Source organism: Peromyscus leucopus, chromosome X (assembly GCF_004664715.2).
Source record: "Peromyscus leucopus breed LL Stock chromosome X, UCI_PerLeu_2.1, whole genome shotgun sequence".
Taxonomy (NCBI): domain Eukaryota; kingdom Metazoa; phylum Chordata; class Mammalia; order Rodentia; family Cricetidae; genus Peromyscus; species Peromyscus leucopus.
In genome coordinates, this window is record NC_051083.1 from 53,421,656 (window position 1) to 53,443,603 (window position 21,948).

General features: G+C 38.6%; 1 protein-coding gene across 1 annotated transcript in view; it reads right to left on the reverse strand.

Moving 5' to 3' along the window:
• The window catches only part of Pola1 (DNA polymerase alpha 1, catalytic subunit), a 331,476-nt gene that overhangs the window by 53,696 nt on the left and 255,832 nt on the right, over positions 1-21,948 (reverse strand). The window lies entirely within an intron of this gene.

A 21,948-nucleotide genomic window follows, 5' to 3' on the forward strand; every position in this document is an offset into this window, starting at 1 on the left:
CATAATCGCATTACAACCCCACTGTGTACTGAATGCCACTTACAGTTCCAACTACTCAAGACAAGCACTGTTACTTTCAAGAGAAGATTGGCAGTAATTAAAGGTCTTATTTAGTAGTTGTTGGTAACTACATTTTTAAAGGAGGAAAAAAAAAAACCAACAAAGTAATACAGATGGATTTAATTTGGTAATTATATTTTATTAATGAGATCTATTTTGGACATATGTTCCAATTGGAGTTAAAAAAAAGATGTGCTAAACTGTTATCAATGCTATGAAACAGAACAAGATGGACATGTTTTATAATTCATCAATGAGAAGAAGTGAAACATCTGTGACCCATATGGCATAAAAATGAAATCATACCAGAACACTAATAATAATAATAATAACAACAATAGTTCTTTGCACTTATAGACCTCCTTCCAGAAGAATTTGAGTGCCTTTTAAACACATGTTATTTTTCCTCTTTTGAACAAATAAGACAACTAAATCAAAGAGTAATAATGGCTTGCTCATGCCACAAAGTGAGTCAGCAGCAAACCAGGAATAGATTTTCTAACTTGTTCAGTCTCCTGCCATTATATTGTGAAATGATTATTCTGTTTGAGTATGTCTTGCAGGTTACACTCAAGTCAAAGGTATCTCCAGGCATCTGGTGAGCTCAGTATTTTCACTCCAGCCCCAGGCTACTGATACTGCTGTTTATAAGCCCACAATGTCATCCGTATATGTGCCCGTGTGCTGCTTTGCTAAGGTCACATAGCAAAGGGAGACTAAGAGAAGGTCAGTCATCCCTCCTGCAGATCTATCTAGAGCTAGTCTCTAGACATCTGAACATGGAATAAAGGCTGGGCAAGCAAAAATCACAAATTTGGAGTGCTGTGAGAAATTCAAAGACAGGAAAGTCATTAAAGTGCTAGGAACGGGAACCACTACAAAAACCTAACAGCAAAATGGCCAGCTACTATATGTATGTATACAGGTCCTGGAGGAGGAAGGAGCAGGCTTGGGCAAGGATGGTCCTTTTTGAAGTAAGCTTTTTTAGACTCTTCAAATTGATCCCATTAACATTGCAGTGGGTCAGATTGACCCACAGAACCTAAAGGTTTGGTCACAAAAATTTCTAAGCCAGAATTTATACAATCCAACAACACAGGATATCACAGACCAATTCTGCTAAGAATAATCAGAAAGTATGAAAATTAAGTTATGGCCTAAATCAACGCAGAAGAGATGGTGTAGTCTAAATGTTCAATGACTGTTTGGATATATGGACATAAAAACAATCTACGCTAAGGGTCCCACGGGAAAGGGAGGATAAGAGTTGCTACTTCATAACTGTAATTTTACTATTGTTATAAATCATAATGTAAATATCTGATATGTGACCCCCCAAAGGAGTCCTGACCCACTTTAGAAACACTGCCTTAGAGTGTGACTAGAATACCAAGTGGTGACTGGGTTGAGATTGAAAACCCAGTCAGGGAAAGCATGGAAGCCAAAGCCTACTGGGGGACCGGTGAATGGTCTAACTTTGCAGGTATCAAGGAGGTACAATCCAAGTCATCAGGCAGTGTGGGAGAGGAAGGTCTGCAACCATTTTCTATATCCTGGATTACAAAACTAGCAAGGTCAGACAGGTTTATTTTTCTTGTTTGTACACCTAGCTAAGTCCAAGACATGGTCATAGTACCCAGGAATACCCTTCTAAAGCCTCTCCTATTGCCATCCTGTTTTAGGCCACTTGGGGGAATAAGCAACATTATGAAACCTGCAAAAGGTCACTCTCCACAAAACCCCTGAGGCTCCAAGCATCTGAACATTGAGGTACATATAAGATAGGAAGCAGAGAAAAAGCTCAAGAACCTCAGACTATGCAGGCTCCTGTGACACTTGTATTATTAGCCTTTCCCTTCCCAAGTTAACTACCCAAGTCTTCTCAAGGACCTCCCATGCTCCCTGGTAGCCCTTTCCTCCTTTTATGATGTAAGTTAATGGGGAAAAAAAAAACATGTGGTTTATAGCCAATTTTGATGAAATGCATTTATTTCATCTTCAGTTTGTTCATTACCAGAAAACAGTTCTTTCTTCTTGCTTACTTTTGCCTAGTCCACTTTTTCCTACACTTTTTCTCTGATCCAATATTAGCTTATATAGCACCAAAATGCTTCCTTTATCTAGGAAGTAATTCTCCTGTTTGACTTCATTTTCCTCTCTACTGTCTATTTAAATTGTTATCTAGATGCCACCCAGTCTTCTTTTCTATATCAAAGTCAGACTTAATGCATATTTGACAAGAAGCAATATTAAAGTTTGAAGAGTTTCACTAACTCAGAGATTCTCAATACTGAGTGTGCATCGAAATCATCTGTGGAACAGCCTAAATACACAATTGTCTGGGCCCCAGTCAATTCTAAAAGTGCGAAACCCAGTTAAGAAGTATTCTGCCATACAATATATGATTTAGAAGTTGGTTTGGCTGACTTTCTCTACACAATACCACTATTTTTTACTCTTCCTAGAAAGGCAACTATTATTACCAACTGTTTAGACTATTGCAAAACATGCCAAGGTGACACATCCAGAGAAAACTAAAATGCTTGTGGATTGTTTAGATTTCAACTTCATCCATTAAGTACTGGCAATGGAGAATTAAATTTATTTTTAAATACTGTACAGATGCTTTTGAATGTCATTTTGACAAATATGAAAGTGAACCATCAAGTTAGATTTCAAACTCCTTGACAGTGGGAACCTGCCTCTTTCATACTGTAACTAGTTGATAAATTTGAGGTGAATATTTTCTCCTGTTTCTAGTGTTGTATTAGGTGCTGGTGATAATAATCTGGACAAAATATGGCCAACAATAGGCTGAAGAATCCAATAACTTACAGTAAGAGCAATGACATACACCATAATAGTGGTTTGGGCAATCATTATTACTTAGACACAATAAAATAAACTGATTACTGCACACTTAGCATGTGCCACGCACTGTTCTTGGCATTTTGAATATCGTCCCCTTTACTATTAAGTATTCTGAATATTTCCCAGGTTTATATTAATCTGATTAATGTGGAATCCTGAGGCATGTGCTATTCACATTACTGCTTTATAAGTGGTACAGCATAGGCATTTAGTCATAGATCCTAAGGTTTCTTGTACAGGAAGGGATAGAAAGTGAAAACATATGCTAGGAGTTGGCTCCAGAACTCAATTACCCTATACCGCCTCCAAGAAGGCTAGATCAGTCTTTATGATACTCAATAAACACTGGAAGTAGAAAGGAATGGGGGGGGGGTGTTAACAGAGCATCCACACTGTGTGCCCATAGCTTCTTCTTACAATTCCTGAACATAACCATTAAGTGTCTGTATGATCCCTTATAGCCAAGGCAAAAAGACAAGTGTTATCTGGCTCTCTAGTTCAGTAATGGGATGGGAGTTAGGCTGTCCTAGTTAATCCTACAACTGCTCTCTTCAGTTTTCTGTTCTTCCAGTTCTGGTAACATTATACCATTTTGGAACCAAACTAAAAATAACATCTTGAGGACAATACTTCCAACAATCTCCCACATGCTCTATCAACTTACAGTGACACGCCACTGCAATGAAAAAAGACATTTCTTCAGAAGAAGGCAAGAAAGGCAATCTAAAGAGATGATATTTCAAGTTGAATAAAGGGGGAAAAAAATCCCAACTCAGGGCTAAAGGCTGCTGCCAACAGATTGTTTTGTTACTTAAGACCAGCACACACAAGTTTCACAGAGCTGGAAGGATAAGACTTGGATGCTAAGTTAAGTGGTGATGGTGGTGGTGGTGGTAGTGGTGGTAGAGGCCTAGTTCTCATCATTCCTTTGGGAGCAGCACAAAACAAAAAAACTTCTATAAAAGAGATGGGCAAGTGGGCTGTGAAAGGAACGACCCCGCATATATAGGGAAAGCAATTTGCATCTACAGATCTCACTGGTATAAACATCCTCCGTCAAAGAATGAAAACCTCAATGGAAAGCCTCTATACACCCATGAAAAGCTTTGTAAGCTATTTGTTGAGCTGACTAAAAAACAGGAGTGGTTAACCTGGTGCACTATGCACCATAGAGGTATGTTTTAAAGTAGGCTTAGTCAGCTAATCTTGTTGAGATTTCTCTTGTACTACTGATTTCTTATTCTCAAAATAAATTAAGAGGCTCCATTCAGAATTCCCTGTAGTCTACCAGATTGAATTTGTTGGATGTCTTTGATTGTCTCTTGTCTTTAGATTTCCTGCCTTGTCTCTTTAGATTGTACTGTGCCCTTTGGTATTACCCGTTAGTCCATGTCTGGAATAGCTAATTATATGGCAGCATAATTCCTGCCCGTACAACAAGGAATAGCAGAACCTTGCTAATTCACACCAATGACTGAAAGACTCCTGTGTAAGTTAGTGAATTATGCAAATGAGCAATAAGTGAAGAAAGATGATTCAAAATTGTATTTCATTCATTTATTTTGACAAGTGTAGTTTAGTCTTAATTATTTCAAAAATTTCTTTGTAGCATACTAATAAATGTACTGTGGCACATTTGTTGAAAGTGATAAAGCCTTCACTAACTGAGGCCAGAGTATGCTCCCATGAATAATTTCATGAATATAGACTCAGGCTCTGACCCTCTCTTTTATTTTGAATTTCATTGACTTTTCAGCGCTGATTTCATTTGGCAAAACAATATATAAAACACCAGTAAAATATAGGAATTATTTTAGCAGTAAATACTGATTTGAGAAACAGCTTTTTTCTTATGTTTATGCTTTCATCATGCTATTTTCAATCATGCTTTAAATAAGACATTTTTATAGTCTATAGTCATAATGCCAATAGGATTTACTTTGCTTCTAAAAAAAATGAGAAGTCTGTCATTCAATGCTTTTTTTTTTTTTTTTTTAAAGAGACAGTGTCTCCCTACAAAGTCCAAGCTGGCCTGGAACTTGCTATCTTTGCACAGTGTACACATTATAGACAGGTATCACAAGTGGCCAGATTTCCCTCTGAATTACTATTTGATGTTTTGTCTTACCATACTTCTTTCTTTTAAAGTTAAAGACATCTGTTTTAAGATAAGTGGATATATCACAGTATGTAACATTTTCATGTCAAAATACTTACATTATTATATTCTGAGTTAAATTATTTAAGATAGGAAAACATTTTGATATACTTTTGACAGATGTATCCTGAAGGATGGATCAATTTCTTTCAAAGTACCACCAATGGTTACAGTGGGGAGTGAAGAGAGATTGCCCTTCCAGTATACAGTCCTGGGTTTAAAGCTGCATACAGATCAGTTCTTTTAGGCTAAACTTCCAATAAAGAGATACATTAAAATCATCAAACTTTAGTCAAATGAAGTTCTTTGATTTGTAAGAGCTAGGTAAGTAACGGAAAATAGATAAAAGTCTCAAAGTAAACGGCAGCGACGACGACGACGACATCTTTGCTTATTTAAAACCTCACCTACTCTGAGAAGCCCAACTGAGATTCCATCTCTACCTGGAAACCTCTCCCGAGGCTTATGTTTAGATACTGAAGCACTTCAGGATTACTGTGTCCTGTCAGAATCATTAGGCCTTGAAGCTCAAGTTTCCCTACTACAAAAAACAAAACAAAAGTGTATCATCAATGTCTAAAATTAGCCAGTAACCCTATCATTTTTGGAACATAGTTGGTTTAGCCTTAAGCTTCAAAGGAAGGCACCAAAGCTCCCAGGGCCTACACCTGGGAGAAATCAACATTAATTCAATTAATCCTGTCTAGTTACCTTCATGGTTGGGTATAAAGTAAGAGAATGCAGATGAGTCAGAATAAATTCACAACAACCACAGAAAAAAGTACTTTAAGATGAGGCAAACTGATGATTTTTCTCTGTATCTGAAGGGTAATATATAGACATAATAGTACAGAATGAAATATTAAATGGGGCCTAACTAATGCTAAAGTAGACATTAGATCTGGGTTTGGGGCAACAGGGAAACTAGAGATATAACAAGGCCATTCATTATTAGTCTTCAAAAGTTTTGCCTGATTCCATTACATAATTACGAATAATTTAAGAATTATGTAAAATAATGAAGACATGTCAGTTTCTTGCTTTCAGGAAAAGCAAGAAAGGAAAGCAAAATTAAAGAAAGTCAGTATAAATGTTATGTCAGTTTTGAAATGTAATCTGTATTACAAAGGGAACTAAGAAAATAACTAACTTTTAAACCATTAAAGGCTGTTCTGGTCCACATAAACACTTGGTTAAAAAAAAAGGAAGGAAAAAAAATAAAATACCAACCACTAAAACAAAGAAAAATTAAGAGGCTATTTGAGAAGCAATGCTGTCTTACAGAGGGAACATTACACACTTATGAAAACATGATGAGGAAAACTTATCAAGATAGAGTGAAAATTAGAAATGCGTAAGACATTACATTTTGGGCTAAGTGAGAGAAAGAATATGCCACTTAAAAATAATTCTTATCTAATGCAGAGACAAATATGAGTCAGATTAAAACTGTATACATCCCAAATATAGCTGAGAACATGAAACATTTCTGAATGACCATAAATCCTCTAATTTGCTCGAAGCATATTCCTCATTTAAAAAAGTTTTATCCCAGCACTCGGGAGACAGAGGCAGGCGAATTTCTGTGAATTTGAGGCCAGCCTGGTCTAAGGAGTTCCAGGGCAGCCAGGCTACACATATGCAGGAGACCTGCCCCCACTTTACCCTGGGTACTCTTGCGGAGAGAGGGATAAGAAAATATTAGGTAGAAAGAGAGACCTAGTTGACAAGAACAAAGACAGAAACACAGGATACCTTCGGGAGGGCCTGGGTCAATACCCAACAGCCTAGAACTTTGTTCAAAAGGGCTTTTCATAACAATGCTAAGGGGCGAGGCAAAAGACCTTCTCCTTGCTAGATACAACCAAGTGCAGACCCTTCCAAACACCTGGTAACCATGCCCGTGGTTCAATCATCTCCTTATGCAGTCCTGCTGGGTAAAGCAAGCCCAGATTCTCCGACCCCGAGTAATTTGGGCCTCGACACACAGAGAAACCCTATCTCAAGAAGAAAAAAAAAGTCATATCCATTAGAAATTTTAATTGGTATGAAAAGTTACAAAGTCAGTTGGGCATGGTGGTGCACACCTTTAATCCCAGCACTTGGGAGGCAGAGACAGGCAGACCTCAGTGAGTTCGAGGCCAGCCTGGTCTACAAAGTGAGTTCTAGGGCAGCCAGGGCTACACAGGCAAACCCTGTCTTGAAAAACTAAGTCACAATGTCAATAATTGATAAAACTACAAAAAAGTGTCTTCTTTGGAATGCTCTAAGAGAAAAATGGAATGTCATCTGCCTCTAAGAATGCAGAAATGAACTTTGACTGTTTTAAGGTTACTCTGCTAAAAGAATTAGCTGTGAAAGATTTTCAGTGGTTGTTCAATATACTTAGTGAAAAAGCACTAAGTTGGTGAAAGAAAATTTTGTGTAACTATATCTAACACCAAAATGCTTTATTTAGATAACAACAGATTATGTATGTGGCAAAAATATTAATCACTTAATATTCATTCCTATACACATTTTTAACCCAAAATCCAAGAAGCAATTAATATGCATTCCTGAAACTTACAGTGCACGCTATCATGATACTTAAAGGATCTACTCTCTTCTCTACCATGAGTATTATAAACCTTTTCCTCCTAATTAATGTGCAATTAATTCAACCAACCTCCAATTACTCTTCTACAACACTACCCCACTTAGACAATAAAGCAGTCTCTAGGATGGGTTTTAAACCTGGGCTAAAATAGACTCCTACAGACCAAAATGGTTCTGGGATTTCTCTCTGTAGTGTAATTTAGATGTCATATCTAATTTGCTGTCATGACTATTGTTTCACTGTGCAATTTGTATGTCATTTTGAATGGTAAAGGCATCATAGCTTTATTGAATTAAACCTTCTGTCTTTATTTAGGGCCTGATGTTACATGTTTGTGCATTTATGTTTATGTCTCAAAAGCTGTTTGACATCAGGTAGTAGAAAAGGATATGCTCTTCTGATATGTTTTCTTAAACCTCAGAAAATATAACTATGAACTGGATAAAATTCTCTCTAAACTAAAGAAGCAGAATACTGTCTATTACTATGATTTCTTTTAAAGGTAGAGGTAGCTAAATAAGCACTCTTATTATAGATGGGCTGATGGTTCTGTAACCTAAATGCCCTGATTGTTAATTCTACTACCTAATTTTTCTAAGAATATCCTTTTACATTGAGTTTTTATGACTCTATCTTAAACACAGATATTTACACAACAACCCCGAAATCGCAAAGAAATGAAAATGCACCTCAATGTTAACTCAAAGGGACCCAAGCTGCAATACTTAATTGTCTGGGGCTGTCCTTGTTCTGGCCTATGAGTTCAAGTCCTAACACTATGACTAAGACCAAGCATGCAAAGTCTTCTATTAGACCATTGGAATAGCCTTTTAAGTAATTTTAGTGCATGAAATTTCATAAAGTTTTTACTAGATAATTACACTTCCTGATTTTGTAATTAGTGGAAGTACATGCAATTACATAATAATTATGATAGTAATTACGTAATTAAGATGTATAATTATGTAGTAAAAAACATCATGGAAATAAAACCATCTACTGTGTAAGCACAATACATTTTAGAAGTAAATTCACCAGCTCAACTGTTTAAAAATACTTTTCTTCAAAATAAAGTGATTAGCTTACATTATGATCTAACTGCTTGAAAACCGTTTAGTATTTTTCTCTCATTGGTGATAGAAGTGTATTTCTTAAAAATACACATAGGAAAATCTTGCCAGGTCCTTTTCACTCTTACCACTCAAAAACATTACAGTATGTTTTGCAAATGAAGGCCACCAACCACTGCTTTATCACCTAGACACTGAAACACTGGTGCCCTTGTTTGTGCTGCTGTGCCTGTCACTATAAAAGGGGAAAGGAACCTGTTCATTGAAAAGACAGTAATAGGAAACAATTTTATAAAACGAGTCACATGTCTGTCATCATAGCACGCCTCTGGGCCCCTGAGTACATAAAAATGCAAAGGCTGAGTGCATATTTACAGAAATGGGTTGAAAGAAAAGACACACAATTAGAATCTGGAAGTTTGCTGCCCAAATGTATGGCAACTTTCACATACTACCTTAGTTATACTAAAAAGGATGACAGAAAATGTACAGAACCAAGACACTTCTAGTTAAGGGCAAAGCAATTAAGGTGACAATTTCCTGGAAAATGTAGTTTCTCTTCTGCTACATTATGTTAGTTAAAAACAAAACAGGCAGTACCCAGAGCAACAAAGCAGTGTGACAGGGATCCATGTTTTGTCATTGCTTTAGTGAGGAGAAAACAGCACATAAAAATCAGCTGCCACAAGAAAAGTGAAACCTTTTTAGTAGCAAAATTTAAAAAAAAAAGTCTTATTTCCTTTTAAGAAATCTACTTGAAAGCTTTACAAATGTGTTAAATCAATGTTGCAATGAGGTCCACAACAGTGATGGCGAAACTTCAGTCTGGGCGCACATTGAGTGGCCCTTATATGAAGTGGGTGTAGACCCACATTCCTGTTCTCTCTTTTATAATCCTGAGAGGTTGAAAGCGATTTTGAAAATCCCAATTTACTTCTCCCTTGTTCCTTCTAGTTAGGAGGAAACAAAGTGGATAGAGCTCATGCTTTCTTTTATCCCCTCCTCCTAACCCTCACCAAGCCACTATATTTGTAGTTTAATTACAGAATATATTTCAAAAGACCAGGCTGTGATAGGAAGTCTACTTTAAAACTGAGCAGGGCTCCTGGAACTGGCATATTTTTTTATTTTAGAATTTAACTACAAGGATGGTCTTAATCAATGAATGAGTAAAATGGAAGTAAGCTTCAGTTATTAGGAAGGAACAATGTCTCAGATCAGTGCTTTTCAAACCTTAGCATGTCTAGGAATTACCTGTGGATCTTGTTAAAATGCAGATGCTGATGCAGCAGGTCTGGGGAGGCCTGATAGTTTGCATTTCTAACAAGCTCCCAGGTGATGCCAATGCTGCTAGTATACTGATCACATTTGGGAAAATGCAAGGAAAAACTAGTTGGTTTGCAATCATTTACACGTTGTTTTCACTTCAAAATATAAATTGCTGGAATAACCATTGTAAAATGACTAAAATTCTTTGTAAAATTATAGTGTCTTTAATTTTTCCTATTGTAAAAGGTGTTTATAACTTGAAAATTACATGAAAGTAAAAAGGTCCATGTCATGACATGGCTCTTGCACCCACGGAGAGCTGTGGTTACCTACACAAGATTGGGCCTGTCAACTTCTGTTGTGGGTGGGGAGGGGCTCAGTTAATGGTTGTGGGGGTGGGATAGTGGATAGATATTTTTTTCGACAGCATAGACACTGGTAATCTGTCCATCATGATTCAAGCAACCCTAATTAAATTCAGTGTGATGCATGCATGCAAACACCCAGAAGTAGAAGGGGGTCTTGGTTGAGAAGAAGGGGCTTAGCAGGAGGGGAACAAGAGAAGGTAATGGGAAGGCAAATATGATAAAAATACTTTAGATATGTATGACATTTTCAATAATTTAAAAGTATAAAGAAAATAAAAATGATCTATAATCCACCCAGAGATAATGACTAGAAAAACATTTTAGTGTTCCTTTTTAATTTATCCATCTTGCAAAAACTTGTTTTGCACTTTAACATTACAAAGTATTTCCTCAAGATACTTAAAGAGTAAAATTATGTAATAACTAACAATAACAGCAACAATTCACTTTTCTATTTTTAAAATTATTTTTGTTTTGAAACAGGGTCTCAATATGGAGCAATATGGAACTTGCAGCAATCCTCCTGCTTCTGCCTCTTAAGTGCTTGGATTATAATTATAGGGAGGCACCATCTAGACTCTAGACTAATGGGCTGGTTAGTTTTTAATCATCAATTTGGAACAACCTAGAGTCACCGGGGAAGAGGAAACCTCAATTGAAGAATTGCTTCTATCAGATTGGCCTGTGGCCATATCTGCAATAGTTTGTCTTCATTAATAATTGATTTGGGCAGCACCATCCTTACACAAGTGGGCCTGGAATGGATAAAAGGCTGGCTAAGCAGGAGTCACACAGCAAGCCCATAACAGAATTCCTCTACTGATTCTCTTCCAGGTTCCTGTCTTGAGTTCCTGCCCTGAGATGAATTGTGACCCATAAGAGAAAGCTGGCATTAAACCCTTTCCTCCCCAAGTTGCTTTGTTCCATAGTGTTTAATCACAGTGAAAGAAAAGCAAACTAGAATACCTCCTTCAAAATTCTTTACATATTTCTACAATAATTTCCCAAATATAACACAAAACTAATTATATTGTGAACTGCTAAGTTATGACCTTATATCGTAAAATTTCCCTTAAACTATCCAGTGGAACATGAACACACACACACACACTAAAAGCATTAATTATATGGAAAAAATAAAAGGAAAGGAAAATTCGATTTAACATTACTTGCTTCAAAATCTATTTTATATAGAAAACTGTTTTCACAATTATAAAAGATATAATTTTAAGAACAGATACTTGAGTCAAGATTTTACTTGTCTAGGTACTTGATATGTGTATTTTACCTGGTATTAGTTATTTTAAAAAAGGAGCCAGCTGTTCTATAATGACTACAAGGAAGAGAGTATCTTTCAGATAGCGCGCAGCAGCTGTACATATGAACTCACAGTGATTGTGACAGCATACACAGGACCTGTACACGTGCAAACCAAACCAAAAGGAGGGAAGGAAGGTGTCAATTCCCACGTCTAGCCAACAGTTAACAACTGATAGCTATCTGGAGAGGGTTCTTGTTTTGTTTTTAAAAAGTTTAAAAAGTGGTAAGTTGACCACATTCCAGTGGAAGGCCACACTCTAGTGGAAAGCCACACATCCACAAATATATGAGCAGCACAAACTGGACTTGATGGGCTAAAAAAACTAAACAAAACAACAAAAAAAACCCCACAAAGTTGGGTAGCTAGAAAAGGGAGGTGGATCTGGGAGGAGTTGGGGGAGGCAGGTGAATATGATCAAAACACTTTGTACAACATTCAATTAAAAAACCCAGAAAAGCAGAGAAAAGGCTTTCCTTAAAAACTAAAGTTTTGGGGCTGGCAAGATGACTTACTTGGTTAAAGCAATTGCTGCCAAGAATGACTACCAGAGTTCAATTCCTGGAACCCACATGGTAGGAAGAAAGCAGCTCCTGCAAGGTGTCTTTTGACCTCCACATGTGTGCTCTGGCATTTATGTGAATGAAATAACAAATGAATGAAATACAATAATGTTGTGGAATATTCCTTTAGACTGTGTGAAGATGTGTCACTATGATTGGTTTAATAAGGAGCTGAATGGCCAATAGCTAGGCAGGAAGTATAGGTGGGACTTCCAGGCAGAGAGAGAAAGGAGGAGGAGGAATCTAGGCGTACATGAGAGACATAAGGAGACACAGAGGAAGCAGGATGGGCAATATGTGACAGAATATAGATTAATAGAAATGGGTTAAAGTTTTAAGAGCTATTTGAGACAAGCCTAAGCTAAAGGCCAAGCTTTAACAAAAAGCTCCATGTCATTATTTGGGAGCTGGTAGTACAGAGAAAGACTTGCTACATATGGCATCCAATGTAGAGACTCGAATATCCAAACACAGGGTCTGAGAAAGCTAAGAAAAGTTCTGGACAAGGAGCCGGATATGGCTTCCTAGTTCTGCAGTCACTCAGGCAGGACAGTGTTCAGTGCACAGAGGTGCGGATACCCACCACTGTCTGAGGGCTGGAGCCAGCTGCCAGCATCATGTGCTAAGTAAGCTGAGCAGTACAATGGCTGACAGGTTAGTTTAGGATTTGTCTCATGCAGCCAAAGAATGCTGCAGGTGCTTAGTAAAGCCAGGTCTAGACAGAAAAAAATCTCTAAAAAGCCACAATATGTTTAAAAATATGCTTAGATGCTAAAGAAAGAAAATGAGTATAGACAGTCATAGAAAAAATAGTTTAAAAATAAAGCCCTAAATTTTTTTTATTCATTTTACATACCAAAACCAGATCTCCCCTCTCCCCATCCCCTCCTCCAACAGGGTAAGTTCCTCTCATGGGGGTACAGCTAAGCCTGGTACATTCAGTTGAGGCAGTACCAAGCCCCTCCTGCTTTATCAGGTGTGAGCAAGGTGTCCAACTATAGGTAACGGGATCCAGAAAGCCAGCTCATGCACCAGGGGATAGAACCTGATCCCACTGCCAGAGGCCCTCAAACAGACCCAGCTACACAACTGTCTCTCATATGCAGAGGGCCTAGTGTGGTCCCATGCATGTTCCACAGCTGTGGGTCTAAAGTTCGTGAGTTCCTTTAAGCTTGGTTCAGTCGTCTCTGTAGAAATCTCCACTATAATCTTGGCCCGCCTTGCTCATAGAATCCCTCTTCCCTCTCTTCGACTGAACTCCCCGGAGCTCGGCCTGGTGCTTGGCTGTGGATCTCTGCATTTGCTTCCATCAGTTACTGGACTGTGGTGATATTGTGTTCCCCAATATATCTTGCACCCTAATAAATTTATCTGGGGTCAGAGAACAGAACAGCCACTAGACAGACATAGAGGCCAGAAAATGGTGGCACACAAACCTTTAATCCTAGCCTTCTGGAAGCAGAGATCCATCTGGATCTCTGAGTTGAAAGCCACACTGGAAATAGCCAGGCATGGTGACTCATCCCAGGAAGTGATGGCAAAAAGCAGAAAGGTATATAAGGCATGAGGACCAGAGAAACTAGAGCTGGTTAAGCTTTTAGGCTTTTGAGCAGCAGAGTTCAGCTGAGATTTACTCTGGATGAGGACTGAGAAGCTTCCAGTCTGAAAAACAGGATCAGCCGAGGAATTGGCGAGGTGAAGTGGCTGTGGCTTGTTCTGCTTCTCTGATCTTCCAGCATTCACCCCAATACCTGGCTCCAGGTTTGATTTTATTAATAAGACCTGTTAAGATTCGCGCTACACTGGATGAAGGCTCTCTTGGTCCAATTGGAGCTGGCAGAGTCTGTGTCACAGGGAGCAGCTGTGGTATCGGAAGATGGGTGGGTTTGGAGGGTGGGGTTGGGGGTTGTAGGTTAGAGTCCAGTGTGGGGGGTGTTCAGTCCTGCTTGCAGGAGTCCTGCCTGCTGGCCTGCAACTGGGGCTGCAATGGATGGGCTGTTGGGGCACTGGTTGTACCCCTGGGCCTAAAGCCTAGAGGCTGAGGTGATCAGCTAGGAGAACAAAGACAAAGAATAAAATCTTTAAAAAATAAAGTAATAAAAAAAAGCCATGTAAAGATGGGAAATACACAGGGTGTCTGGATCCTATATGTTGCTTTGTTGACTTTAAATATTTTAAATGCTGATGAGCAGATAGCAGTTGCTGAGAGACACTGGATTATAGAAGGGACTGCTGAATTAAACCAGCCTATATACTTTAAACATGTCTTGGCTTAAGAATGGAAGTCAAGGGCTGGGCGGTGGTGGCGCACGCCTTTAATCCCAGCACTCGGGAGGCAGAGCCAGGCGGATCGCTGTGAGTTCAAGGCCAGCCTGGGCTACCAAGTGAGCTCCAGGAAAGGCGCAAAACTACACAGAGAAACCCTGTCTCGAAAAAGCAAAAAAAAAAAAAAAAAAAAAAAAAAAAAAAGAATGGAAGTCAAAAAATATGTTACATTGCAGAAGAGGTTATGCTTTTGTTTCCATAGGAAACGAAAAGCTATGGATTCTTTCAAAGCTAACCAAGATCGGATTTGACCAGGTGAGACCTCCTGAGGATCTTGGCTACAGACATTCAGAAAGCCAAGAAAGACTACAAGACAGGTGATGTATAAGCCGATCCTTTGACATGGGAACAGCTCTGAGACTGGTAAATCTTGTCGGCTACAGAATCTTCATGACTTATTATTACATGCCATCCTTTCATATGACATGGATAGAGATTTATATTACAGTGTGGTTGTGCATTCCAAACAAACTCATAAAGTTAACAGATGCCTTTCACCTGCTCAAACATAGAACAAAAATCATCTTTAACTGATTTGTGCACACTGCACATTCCATATTTGTATTAACACAGATTTATATGATACCTTAAAAAAATTGTGTATTTTCAGAAAAAAAAGGACCAGATACCAATAAAGACAAGTAGTCCAGGTGATCCTGCCTCTCAGAATGCCTCTGTTGCAGTTTCCTTAGAGTGCTGTATCCAGAGCAGCTTCAAGCTGCTGGCTAAGATGGTCGAGCCTCACAGACTCTTCTTGCCAGGATTTCAGATAAGCTCCACACTTTCCCATTACACAGAAACTGGACAACAAATGATACAGCTAGCCCCCCTCCCCAGGACTTGACATTTATTCTTATTTTCTCAGGGTCCGCTAAAGATGCAATTGCCCAAAAACAACAGGAAGCACTCTAGAGAACATGATGACCACATTCCCAACAGGTGGTGAGGGTGGTTTTTGGTCATTCGTTGGGTTATGGGTGTTTGTCATGGTTTAGGGGGGTTGGTTACAAGTTGTTATTGTTCATAGTCAGGAAAAAAGCTGAACAAAGGAGAGTAGACTCAAGGAGCTCTTTCTGAAAAGAAAGGCGGATATAGGAACGACAGGATAAAAGGGCAGATTATTGAATCTACTTTAAACTAAAAAGCAACTATTAATCTAAAATATTTTACATTGGTATGGATTTTTGTATACTGACACAAATTTATGGTTATTTTTGTTATACTGTATATGTTTCTATTCTTGTTTAAGGTAGTGTACCAATGCAGTTCATTCAAAAATATAAAGTTTTAGTCCTTGAAAACTATTTAAGATAATAAAGAAATACAGGTTAATAGTTAGCCATCTATAAGACTCAAACTTATTGTATGTTTTAAAGGTCATACAGATATATCTTAGATAGACAGGTGATCTTCAAACACTTCAAAGATCTACAGAATATGGCATTTTAAATGTTATAATAACATAAGGCTTTTCAAACGAATGGAAACACATGAACTATGAACCAAAGGCTGAGGGGGCCCAAACTGGATCAGGCCCTCTGAATGGGTGAGACAGTTGATTGGCTTGATCTGTTTGGGAGCCATCCAGGCAGTGGGATCGGGTCCTGTGCTCATTGCATGAGTTGGCTGTTTGAAACCTGGGACTTATACAGGGACGCTTGGCTCAGTCTGGGAGGAGGGGACTGGACCTGCCTAGACTGAGTCTACCAGGTTGATCTCAGTCCTCGGGGGAGGCTTTGCCCTGGAAAATGTAGGAATGGAGGGTGGGCTGGGGAAAAGGGGAGGGGGCGGGAAGGGGGAGAACAAGGGAATCTGTGGCACGGTTTTGTTTCTAATGCCCTGAAGGATTGAACAAAGTAGATTCTAAGGATGTCAACTGGCTGAGAAGACTCTAGGGTTTCTCTGCTACTTTTACTTCAGTACTTCTAGCAATAACAAACTTCTATTGCATTTTGACTTTAGCAGTTCAAAAAATAGAAATACTTAACACTGAAAGCCTTGAAATGCATAGAAATCTCCAAATTGCAAATAATTTCTTCTATAAACTCTTATCTTCTGGTTTAAAAAAGACAGTACCTTTACGACTCCCTTCATGTTTTAGAAATAACTACTGTCTTTTTTTTGGAGACCATTTTCCAAGGTAACAGAACCATGCCTATTTTATGAGCAAACTGCTCAGTGGATAGCAAGCAGAGAACAGGACCCTGAAAGAAGTGTGAGAAGCAAGTCAGGTGGGCTCACTCACCAGTTAAGAGACCTGATGTTCTTTGAGTTCAAGTTTGGTATCAGCCAAAGGACAAACACAGAATCACTTGCAAAAAGTGGAATTGATATAAGCAATATGCAAATACCAAGAAAGTTTTATAGCTTTAATTTATGGACACCTGAGTCAAGGTAAACAATACAGCAAGTTCTACTTCTTTTCTTAAAATACTCCCCAGTAACAAAACTATTTTCTAGGAATTCCCTCAAAATCCCTGAAATTTGCTTGTGTGATCTTGTTTTCCTCCAGGAATTCTTTAATCAAATATTTAGTGATTAGGCTACAAGATGCAGTCCTCTGTCTCAATGAACTTAAGTGAAAGAGAAGGCAAATAAAACACTCAAGACTCCTCAAAAAGGTCACAGGGGAATGCAAAGGATGGAAACATTTCTTTAATTTGTTCATCAATACAATGCATCTAGCCTGCTGCTTCTTTACAAGGCTGTGAAAGGATAGTGAGAAATAAAAAAGTACCTTACAAAATGGAAGTCTAGGGCTGTGTGGCACTAACACAAACAACAAATACTTTTGGTATGGCCTCCTATAATCCTAGCACTTGGGAGGAACAGGCAGGAGGATTACAGTAAGTTTGGGGCCAGCCTGTGCTACAATGTGAACCCTTGTCTCCAAAAAACGTAAAGAAATAAGAAAGCCTATAAGAAATACCAGCAAACATAAAGGAAAGACTGAAAGAAAGAAGCAATAATAATAAACCTGAAAATTTTAAGGAAAAAACAAACCCAAACCAAGAAAGCAGGTGAACTAGGGGCCTGATAAAAGAAAAAAGAAAAGTGGTGAGACTAAAACTCAAAGAAGGGAATGCAGGGTGTCATCTAGTTGAGGGTTCAAGAACCCAGCAATATTTTTTTGGAGGGGGTTTTTGAGACAGGGTTTCTCTGTGTAGTTTGGTGCCTGCTCTGGATCTCACTCTGTAGATCAGGCTGGCCTCGAACTCACAGAGATCTGCCTGGCTCTGCCTACCCCAAGTGCTGGGATTAAAGGGTGTGCATCTGGCCGAGCCCAGCAATCTTTACAGGTGCAACTAAGAACACTGTAGAACAGGAAGCTGCCCACAACCCCTTGTGAAAAAAAGAAAAAAAAAAGAGGGGGGGAAGAGTGAAGATAGTCTAAGCAGCCTAAAAGGACTCCCATTATGAAATCAGACTTCCTAAGAGGTGCTACACACATGACATTAAATCACCAGCTATTAAATGTCTATGTTGTAACTCTAATTCCTTTCTTCAAACAGGATCTGAAATCTTAGTGTTGCAATTCTGACAAACAAATGTAAACTTACCAAGTGGACCTCAGGTTATATTGTCTCCCTAAACTGATACTTAAGGATGATGACTGTATTTAAAGCTAGGGTCTTTAAATTAAAATTAGGGCCTCACAGTAGGTCTTAATCAAGTTTGAGCAATGCTCTAATGGTGGCACATGTCTTTAATCCCAGCACTGGGAGGCAGAGGCAAGCAGATCTCCGAGTTCAAGGGCAGCCTGATCTACAGAGCAAGTTCCAGGACAGCCAGGGTTACACTGAGAAACCCTGTCTTGTGTGTGTGTGTGTGTGTGTGTGTGTGTGTGTGTGTGTGTGTGTGTGTGTGTATTTGGCACAGCATACAAAAAATATCACCACCTACAAGATAAAGAGAGGTCTCAGGGGACACCAATCCTTGGGCTCAGATTTTCAGCATCCAGAATTGTGAGGGAGTACTTTTCTGTTGCTTAAGTCATGTAGTCTGTGGTGTTTTGCTATTGCACTCCCAGCAAATTAAAATTCCATCCTATGTAAAATACTGACATAAAATAAGAATAGCTAAGTATCTAGTAAGACAAAATGGTACCAGATAATAAACTTCTTTCTAGAAACAGACTAAACCCTGAGCTGAAAAAGCAGTTAGTGTTCCACCCCTTTGCTTAAGGCAAGTTGATCAGGTTAGTGGTGATAATATACCACTTACTATCTGTCTTTCCCTAACAGACTCTGAGGTCATACAGGGCAGAGTATCAGTCACTCATCTTGCTTTCATTGACATAAAAGTTCACATATAACACATAATAGAATCTATACATAATGTTTTTACCATTTCTACATAAACAACAACAAAAAAAGATTCTACTGAGAAAAGAGACTTTTTTCCTTCCTGCATTTAAAAGCAGACAATTCAGGCACCTGGGCAAAGATGTGAACTGATTCAGGTTTCCCCAAACTGTTCACTTATCCCTACTCAGGACAAGGCACCATGGGATGAGGCAGTCAAATATGACCATTTTATGCCGCCATCCTGGAAATGGATTTTTACTTCATGCATTGCCAAAATGTTCTCCTAAAACCTCCTTTGGATCCATTATGCCATCTGTGTACATTCTGGAGCAGTTACAACAATAATGCCAATGTCCCACAGAAATAAGACTTTTCAAAATGTTAGGTACTTACAGTGAGCATGCAGTAAACACTTCACCAAAGTGAGTAACAATCCTTTAACATTTTAAAGGGAAGGGGAAAATACCAAATGGGGTTAATTCACGTTATGGACTAATGGCCTATAAACTTTCATTTGAAAGTGAAGTACAAGAAAAAAAAAGCTTTGAGAGAGCTACTTCTGTAAAAATAAATAAACCTCTTTCAAATAATTTGTACGTGTTTCTTCCAAGTCAAACTGCTAAGTTTCAAACAAAAATTAAAACCGCCACCCCATTACAACCTTTAAAATATAGGCTTTATAATGGAAATGGTAAAACAATCTTAGTGAAGGAAATGTTGCTAGAATTGCAAGTAAAACAAGGTCTACACATCAACACTTCACACATCAGTCACGGGGCACTTGTTGACAGACAATGCTTCTCAGTGATATAACTGTATGTAACAACTGTCATTTTTCACAGGACTTCTGATGGTAACATCTCCTGGTGTTCTGGCCTTGGTCCAAATTACATAAATATATTTGCCCTCTGGTTCCTACAAGTTTAAAATGAATTTTTACACCAGGATTCCTTGAACAGCAAGTTAAAAGAGAACTTAATTTCAACTCACAAAGTGAGAAATAAATATCATATATGTTATATTACTTTAAATTTAGGGAATTTCTCATTATTGTTCTTCCTGCATGAAAATATTATTTCCCATTTTCTTCATATGGATTACATCTTGTATTCAATTCTCTTTTATTTGGAACCAAACAATTCACCTGCCTTTTCAGGGTGATTTGGATAGGGGTTTTCTTTTCTTCTGAGACAGGGTCTCTCTAGTATGTAACCCTGGCTGTCCTGGAACTTGCTATGTAGACGAGGCTGGATTTGAATACATAGAGATCTGCCTGCCTCTGCCTCCTGGGTGTTGGGATTAAAGGCCTGCATCAAGCTAAATTTTTTCCTCTGTATGAGTGCCTGCATGTACATGCACATGTGCACACAAACAGACACATACATGTATTGTATATGTAGCCCAGAAAAGGACGTTGGATACCCTGAAACTACAGTTATAGATGGTGTAAGGTGGATGCTGTGTGAGAGAACTTTCTAAAAGACATAGCTTCTAAACTGGGCATGGTAGCTCAAGTCTATAATCCCAGCACTCAGGAGGGTAAGGCAGGAGGAGGACTGCTCTAAATTCCAGCGCAGTCTGGGATACAAAAGCATGTTCTAGGCCAGTATGCCAGCATGAGCTACAGAGTGAGACCCTGTCTTAAAATCTTAAGAACTTTATACACACACACACTCATGCACACATGGCCTATAGTGTAATTTTCCTTTCTTGCTGAGCAAGAAGCTTCCAAGTGGCTACTCTATTCCCTCCTGTTTCTGGGACAAGCAATGTGTACTCTTGATGTTGTCTAAGATGCTAGCAACTCCAGTGACTTTCTACAGTATTCTTCTTCTTTTCTCCAATAATGTTTGCACTTTCTCAAAGTGCTGATCACGAATGATCAATTCAGCTTCTCATAAAAGAATTTAAAAACTGTATTCAATAGAATTTTGTGTCCTTCGAGTCCAGAAGCATCAAATGAAAACACATCGGGTGGCTAGATGAACAAAGAGGTTATGAGGAAGCAGGTGCTCATATGCTGACACAACCAGAAAGATGTATCAAACTCGAGAAAAACAGATGCCTTCAGAGAATCAGAATTTAATTTTCCCAATTCATAAGCACCCTAAAGGGAACGTCTTTGGGGACAAAAGGAAAACATACATTAATGATAACACAAGTAAACACAGGCTAGGTGCTAGCCATTAATGGCTGTTATCAAGCCTATTTATTAGTGGGCAAAAGGAACGTTTGTCTACATAAGCTCTACTAACTCATAGAAAACATGCTATGGAGACAGCCAAAGTGCGTGTTGAACATTCAAAGAAAAAATACTAATATTCAATCAAGATCTTTGTTTAGTTGTAAAAATGTTTTCTTTCAGCCAGGCGGTGGTGGTGGTGGTGGTGGTGGTGGTGGTGGTGGTGGTGCATGCCTTTAATCCCAGCACTCGGGAGGCAGTGCCAGGAAGGTCTCTGTGAGTTCGAGGCCAGCCTGGGCTACAGAGTGAAATCCCAGGAAAGGCACCAAAACTACACAAAGAAACCCTGTCTCAAAAAAAAAAAAAAAAAAAAAAAGTTTTCTTTCCAAGGACAGAGTAAGGAAGTCAAAGAAAAAAAATAATTTCTAGAGTAACTTGTAGATAGAAAAAGTAAAGTCACTTATGACTAGACTTGAAAACATTGAGACCAAATCAAGGGCAGCACGAGAATTCTCATGTGAAAAAAATCCAGCAATATTTATAGGTTTTTATATGCTGTTGAGGTTGCCTCCAGTCCTAATACCGACCAACAAAGCTCTGAATTGATATTCGCTGACAAACAACATAAACACTCTGTAGGTAACTAATAAGAAAAATGTGTAAATTTGCCTTTTTTATTTTTTACAGGTAATAGAAAAGTTGTCAATGTGATTTTCAGGTAGGAGAAAAAAACATGCACTTGTCATGACATTTTCAAATACTTTAAGTTATGTAACAAAGCTTTCCCCAGACCCATTAAGTCCCACAGTGCCTGCAAGTCTTGTATAAGGAAATGCCAGGTGCAGAGGGCTCCAGGCA